The sequence below is a fragment of the Pseudophryne corroboree genome, chromosome 5, assembly GCF_028390025.1.
Source record: "Pseudophryne corroboree isolate aPseCor3 chromosome 5, aPseCor3.hap2, whole genome shotgun sequence".
Taxonomy (NCBI): Eukaryota; Metazoa; Chordata; class Amphibia; order Anura; family Myobatrachidae; genus Pseudophryne; species Pseudophryne corroboree.
In genome coordinates this window covers 83,528,961-83,536,851 of record NC_086448.1, presented here as the reverse complement: position 1 = coordinate 83,536,851, position 7,891 = coordinate 83,528,961, and the positions used below count along the sequence as shown (strand labels likewise).

The 7,891-nt window shown below is 40.1% G+C and overlaps 1 pseudogene; it reads left to right on the top strand.

Moving 5' to 3' along the window:
* Positions 1–4,123: 4,123 nt before the first annotated feature.
* On the top strand, positions 4,124–4,242 carry LOC134930100 (5S ribosomal RNA; annotated as a pseudogene).
* Positions 4,243–7,891: the final 3,649 nt, after the last annotated feature.

Genomic DNA, 7,891 nt, shown 5'->3' with positions numbered 1-7,891 from the left:
TCACTGAACAGCACCCAGCTCGTCCGGGCACAGATTCAAACTGAGGTCTGGAGGAGGGACATAGAGGGAGGAGCCAGAGCACACCAGAATATAAATTATTTCTTAAAGTGCCCATTTCTCCTGCGGAGCCCGTCTATTCCCTATGGTCCTTACGGAGTCCCCAGCATCCACTAGGACGCTAGAGAAATCTCATGTTTATTGTTCTTTCAAATATCCACACAGGTGTTGGGTGTTTTGCAGCCCCACATCGATGCCTCAATCTGCTTCCCTACACAGGAGTCTCAGTGGCATGCCGTCAGGGTAGATTTCTATGAGCTGGCTGGCATGCCCAATGTGCTTGGAGCCATAGATTGCACACACATTCAACTGAGACCACCTAGGGGCAGGCAGCACATATATACTAATCGCCATTTCGAACACTCCACAAATGTGCAGGTGGTTTGTGATGCAAATCTCAAAATAATGAGTGTTGTTGCTGGTTACCCAGGGGGCTGCCATGACTCCTTCATCCTCAGTCAGTCATCCCTCTTTGATAAGTTTGAGGACGGACAAATGCCAGATGGATGGCTGCTGGGTATGTAATTTGATATGTGTAGGCCTGCGTATACTTTGTCCAAATACAGGGGCAGATGTATTAACCTGTAGAAGGCATAAGGAAGTGAGAAACCAGTGATATGTGCAAGGTGATAAAGGTACCAGCCAATCAGCTCCAATATGTAAATGTACATTTAGGAACAGATTGTCTGCTGCCTTTATTACCTTGCACATATCACTGGTTTATCACTTCCTTATGCCTTCTACAGGTTAATACATCTGGCCCACAGTGTGTTACTTATGTGTTGCTGTATCTTAACATGAATCACGTTACTATATCTGTCTTTTAGGTGATGGAGGATATGGCTGTTTCTCTTGGCTTCTAACTCCATTGTCCCGACCTGATACCCCTGCTGAACACAATTACAATAATGCACATAAGTCCACGCGGAATGTGATAGAAAGATGTTTTGGTGTGCTGAAATCTAGGTTTCAGTGTCTGGTTAAGTCTGGTGGCCTTTTGTTGTATAGTCCCTCCAAGGTGACTCAAATTGTGTTCTGCTGCTTCTTTCTTCATAACATGTGTTTGCAACAACATCTGCCACATGTTGAGGAGGAGGAGGATGAAGAAAGCAGCCAGCAAGCAGAGGAATTAGAGACATCTGGTGATACTTGGAGTACAGATGTAGGGAGGCAGGTTAGGCAAGAGCTCATCACTCGCTATTTCTAAGGTAAGTTTGTTTTGCTTATTTCATTTGTTGTGTAATCATATATAGATGTTTGGCCATTTTTAGTGTAAAAACCATTACTCAGAATGTGTCTGTCTCCTTGAGACATACAAACATACCCTCGCTTTATGCAAAACAAATGTCGCATGTGTCTTGTTTTAAAAAAAAATCTAAACAACAGATTATGAGTGGCATGCATTAAGTATGGATAACTGTTCGTAAACTTGCACTGATAATTTATTACAAGCACACATAATCCACATAGTAATTTATTTAGTATTTTACTTTATGATTGTGTTGGACGTCCTAATGCACAGGTTCTCAAACTCGGCCCTCAGGACCACACACAGTGCATGTTTTGCAGGTAACCCAGTAGAAGCACAGGTGTATGAATTATTCACAGACACATTTTAAAAGGTTCACAGGTGGAGCTAATTATGTCACTTGTGATTCAGTGAGGAGACCTGCAAAACATGCACTGTGTGGGGTCCTGAGGGCTGAGTTTGAGAACCTGTGTTCTAAATAAACAGTCCTCAACATATAATATGTTAGCCTTGAGGAATACATGTGTCCCTATGTGTGATGCTCCATCATATTTAAGGGACACAAACTTACTCTCATCAAAAATAATTTATTTTGTAATGTTTGCTGCAGTAAACTTGCTGATTTGTAAGGAAATACACAGTTTGCCACATATATACATTATTATCCTCATTATTTGTGTTTTGGTTTAGTTTTTGTTTTGTTTTTTGGTTTCTGCATCATGTGTCATAACATTATTACTCATTTTTAACACACACAAACATGGCCCAACAATAATGACATTCATTTTGGCAATGAATTATCTCATTTCAATGACAACATATTAAAAGCTTTTTACGCAACTCAATTGTGTTATTCTTGTAATGTTGTATAGAGAAGAAAGGTAAAATAGTTAACAATCACATTGTAATTTGGATTGGCTGCAGGATATGAGAATTATTGGAATCTAGAAAGAGTAATGATTCTAAAAACATCAAGTGGTATGGTTACTTCCTGCTTACATGTATGTGCAGCACCAACAACATTTCCCTCCTCCAAAAATAAACAAAGATGGTAAAGAATAAATGTGCGTACAAATTTGATGCTGTTGTTTGTAGCACTTATAATTAATGATGTTGTATAAATTGTCAAGGAGCTAAGTGTTATATATATTTAGCCAAACACACACTAACTAACTATTTTGAATTACTTCTCAGAAATGTTAAATTTGTTTGTTTTGTTTTATTTTTTTTTGGGGTGCCTGCTTGTCCTGCCCTTTGCCAATAGCACTGTCATGTTGTCGTGCTCTAGTGGAGCGTCTTGGGGGTGATGAGACTGGCATGATATTTGGAGTAGTCGTACCAGAACTGCTGCTTGTTTGCTGTTGGTGCATGGATGTGAGTGTTTCATTCAGGTTAGTGAGGGTGGCATTGAGTTCACGTGTAGCAGCATTTGGATTGTCTACAATTCGGAATAAACTTTCATTAATCTTTTGATTGTTTTGAAAAATGTTCATATAACTTTGTTGTTGTCTGTGCTGTTCTTCCATTAGTCTGTGCTGTTCTTCCATTATGCGCTGTAAGTTGGCCATGACCTGTGTAATGTCAGCATTGGAAGTGAACAAGCCCGCAGGACGGGTGAAACGCGTTTTCCAGCTCCAGCAGGACCTATTTCCGCATTCAAGCATGAAACACCTCAACATGTTTTAAGGACCTGAGGATCACATCTTGCATCCTGTCTTTCATTTACTGACCCAGGGACCTGGGCAGGGACCGGTACACTGTTCTGTCTACCTCCAAGAGATTCTCTATATCAAACACAGCCAATAAGTATATACATATATATTTCCTTTTGGCCCTAACAAGGGCAATCCAGGGCTCTGGATCATGACTGTGACACTTTAATTAATATTTGAAAGAGATTCTCAATATCCTCCCCCCCTCTCTTTAACCGACATCCCCCACCCCCTTCTTTTCTTTCTAAACAGACTATCTTTTCCCAGCACTAAAAATGTTATATCACAATTGTTATCTGCATGCTGGTTTTTGAATTTTGAATTGGTAATTATACCTAATTAAGCGGTATCTGCAGGGGTCTGCTTACCCACTTACTCCTCATGGCAATTATACATAATTAAGCGATATCCGCAGGGGTCTGTCTACCCACTTACTCCTTATATTTCCAACAGGATTATTCTTCAAAAATACCATGCTTTTGCTTATCAGTATATATCTGTGGCTTTGCACAAGTACTCAGACCTAATCAGGTCGATCTAGGGACATAGACAGAATACCACACTGTTATCCTTCTTTAATTCAATTCCCAGTTGCGCTACGAGTTACAAGCAGCAAATCTTTGGTCTTTTTCCTATTAACATATCTGCTTCCTCGATGTGACCACACACATATATTTTTTGAGTAATCACGGAATATATCCATCAGCTATATTTGATTTGGCCTAGGCCTAATTACTCATCACTCTGGCTGTGATACCTATATACTCATTTTAGATCTGATGACCAGGGACCATATCCAACATTGTCAGCCAATTTGGCCATTATCTGGTTTCATACTCCTTTGATAGCATCCTGTAGTGTATAACAAGCAAATATCTGTCACTATCCCCTCACAGCTCCCCTCTCTTTTTCTTCTTCCCCTCATTTTTTCTTCTTTATTCCTTTTTCTTTTTTCTGCGGACTCTCATCCATGATCCACAGGTCATCCTGTGCCTAACATAGACAGCAGATCCGCCTCGTTTTCTATCTCCCCCCATACATGTCTTTCTTTCCCCACCCTATATAGGTGCACTCTCATTGGTGAGTCGGCTATAGCAGACACAGGAATTACTACCATACCCCACCGAATGAGCCCGATCTCGTCCGATCTTGGAAGCAAAACGGTGGTGGGCTGGGTCAGTATCTGTGAGGGTGACCCCCAGAGAATACCCAGTGTTGTAATTCATGACCTGCTCGACTCCAAGCCAACAGCAGGATCACCACTTTCTCTCTAATCATTTCCTTTTCTGCACTATATCTTTTTTCTAAGTACCGTCTGTCCTGATATGTCATAGATCGGGATTGGTCCAATACTAATCAGGATCTATACTCCTCTTATTAATTGGGTTTTGATGACCCCCAGAGGTCCCATTAATACAAGCAGAGCTTGTACTGGTTGGATAGGAGCAGGGTGTAGAGCAAGAGTGTCTACATCCCTCCTGTAGTCTACCTATATAGACTAACCAGAACATTTCCAATTTTTTTACAAAATATATTTTTTCACAAACTTCAACCTTGGTGCAGTATATATATACCCCACCAGGTAGGTCGAACCAGCCGCGTTAACAAATATAGCATCCCTTAGAGATGCAGATGAGCTGAACTATACTCATAATTAGCAATATATAAACTTTTTTCAGAACTTAATTTGGTGGATTTTTTCTTAGAGTAATCAACAAATAAAAGTTATGTTTTAACATCATCATATTAACTAATTTCTAAAACAAGAGTGCACCCACACAAGAGTCTTCTGTACTTTTCTTTTTCCCTAGTTTTTTCCTGACTCTGGGTGCACCACCAGACTCTTTAATTACAACACGAATTAAACGTGTATAATCATATTTCATTCTGGTACTATATAATCTTTGAACATCATCTTTGGTAATTATCTTGTAGAACCTTTAGAATACTGGTGCGGAATCACATCTACCTTGTATAATGTCTGTATGCATGAGTTCCATGGTATTGCCAATTCTGGTTGTTTGTTCATTTTGTCTACTCAGATTTCTGGTGATTCTTCTGAGGTGACATGGCAGGCTTGCAAACATTTGTGTCTGCCTACGCAGGCAATCTTCATTAGTGGCCTGCTGTCTAGCCCAAATGGTCCAAAACACCTGATCAGGGCCTTGTGTTACTGGTGTTGTTGGGCTGTGTTGTGGTGGTGGTGTGCTTTGCTGTGGTGGTGTACTCACAGGTGCTGGGGGGCTGATTCCTTGGCTTAATGGCTGCATTTCTAAGATGATTGTCTCCTCCATGTCACTGTGTTGCAGTTGTTGCGGAGGGATGCTGTTACCAGGACTAGAAGCTGAAAAGTATAAAAATTTGCCATTAGCTATCCATATGTTTGATAAATGAAAACAAATCACTACACATGGAACACATGTCATTCACTGTTGCTTTCAGATATTCTGCCTAGCAACATAATCACTCTTAACTTAAATACATACATATGCCTGTTTGTGGCAAATGTTTCTGGTTACTTAATTGTGAAAGCAAACACTTTAGTTTTATTGTAGATCAGACATACTCCACCATAAAAACACATTGTAATCCATAATGTGTTACCTTATAGCTTTTCTCAAACAAACATAGTAATGTTTTTATATGTATTTGGCAATGTGAGCTCAAACACACATGATAAAATTTGAAAATCAACCTTACTATTTGCAAAAATTAAACATGAGTTTCTGTTGCAGCATCTTACACACAATGTGCTGCTGTATGCCTCAAGTGGACATACATATCTTTACTGGATGTGGACAAGGCCATTTTGTTTGGATTCCATTTCATGTTTTACTTACTTCGGTAATTATTTAAATTTTTGATGTGTTTTTACTTAATGCGGTTAAGAAAAAGTTTGTTAACGATCTGAAATTGTATACATTTATTTCAGTTTGATACTCACAATCAAGATGAGGGGAGTGTGGATGACGTCGTGGAGGTGTGTCCAAAATTTGGAGAGGGGGGACTGAACATACTGTGGATAATCTTCGTGGCGGGGTAGCCTGCTGTGGTTGGCCCTGGACATCAGCCCTTGCTGTCTTTGCTGCCACAGGCTTTTTGTGGTGGTGTCTTCCAGAAGTCCCACTTCTGCTGCTCCAGACTTCTTTTGATGGACCTATTAATGAAAGTTACATTTTGTTATGCCCATTCCTTTACAAACATACCCTATACTACAATGGACACTTTACCTGCTTCCGCAGCGTCATCATCCTCAGATGTGATGGGAGTTACTGGAGGACGAGTAGTACTGCTTTTTTCAAACACTGTAAAAAAATAAATAAAAAAAATGTATTCATGCTATTGTTGAAACATCCACCCATTATGCTTATAAACATTTATTCTTTAAGAAATGCTTGCTTTATTTTTCAGAAAAATATAATGACCAGAAACCAAAAAACCACTACATAAAACAATAAACATTGTCCAATAGCCATATGCACTATGTAAAGTTCAACACAGGAAAACATGTACAGGACACTGACATAGGCCACAAGTAAAAATACATACATTAACAACCAAAAACACACACATCTTAATTTTGTAATGAAAGGAAAAATATTACAGATGCAATATAGAAATTGCTGTGTGATGTGGCACTCCAAACACACATTACCACTATATGAGCCAAAAAAAAAACCACACAAAAAAAAAATTAGACTGCAGTGTTGTGTCACGGTACAAATACAAACTCAAACTGAACAAACAAATAGTGGTTTTTAATAAAAAAAATATTAGATTCTGTAATAATGACATTACACATGTAAGTGGTTTCCAAACCACTTTCCACTACTCCAGCCTCTAACATGACAACCACTGTTTTGGAAACATTGCACATGGATAACCTAAATATAAAACATAGGCCAAATTAAACATCCAAAAATGTCCAAAAGGAAAACATTATTGCAGGACAATTCAATGACACACCAAGTCCAAACTACACATGCAAAATATACTGGAAAAAAACACATGACATACAATAAAGTAAGATGTTACATTGGCTTTTGTATAAAACATTACCCAAAACAATGTATTTACTGACACACACTTGAAGATGGGAGTCATATGCAACGTGACATGACACACATTTAAAAAAAAAAAAAACACAAAAAAATAAGGTCATAGAATGTTAATGCAAAAACACATGCTCACCATTCTTCCTGGGCCTATCTGAATCCCGGACATGGGTTGCAGAGACTACTTCAGGAGGTATTACACTCCGCATGGGCTCCTCATACTCCAGATATCTTGCAATATAGGGCTGCCCACCACCGTTTTTTTGAGCCGACTTCGCCTCCTTGGCCATTTTGGACTTGACACGTCGCTTTATGTCATAGTACCGTTTGCGGCACGTGTCCTCCGTCCGCTTGACCACCCCCTCACTATTGACAGCAGCAACAACTTTCGCCCACAACACCGTCTTCCTCCGTGTTGGCACCTTGGCGGACTCAGGCCCAAATAGCTGCCGCTGATACTTCATCAGCTCACGCACCAATGCCACATTTTCAGCAAAACTAAACTTGACATTCCGCCCAGTCTTAGTAGTGGTGCGTGGCTGCAGAGCTGTCTGACTGTCACTATCACTGTCACTTGAGGCTGCTGCAGCAACCTCACCCACCTCCTCCACCTCACTAACCTCACTAACACTCACCTCCTCCACCTGACCGACCTCCTCCCCTTCACTCACACCCTCCACCTCACCCACCTCTGAGTCACACATAATTGTGTGTCTAAACACTTAACACAGGAAAAAAACAACAACAACACACTCCTCCACTACCACTACACAACTCACACACACACACACACCCACACACACACACACACACACACA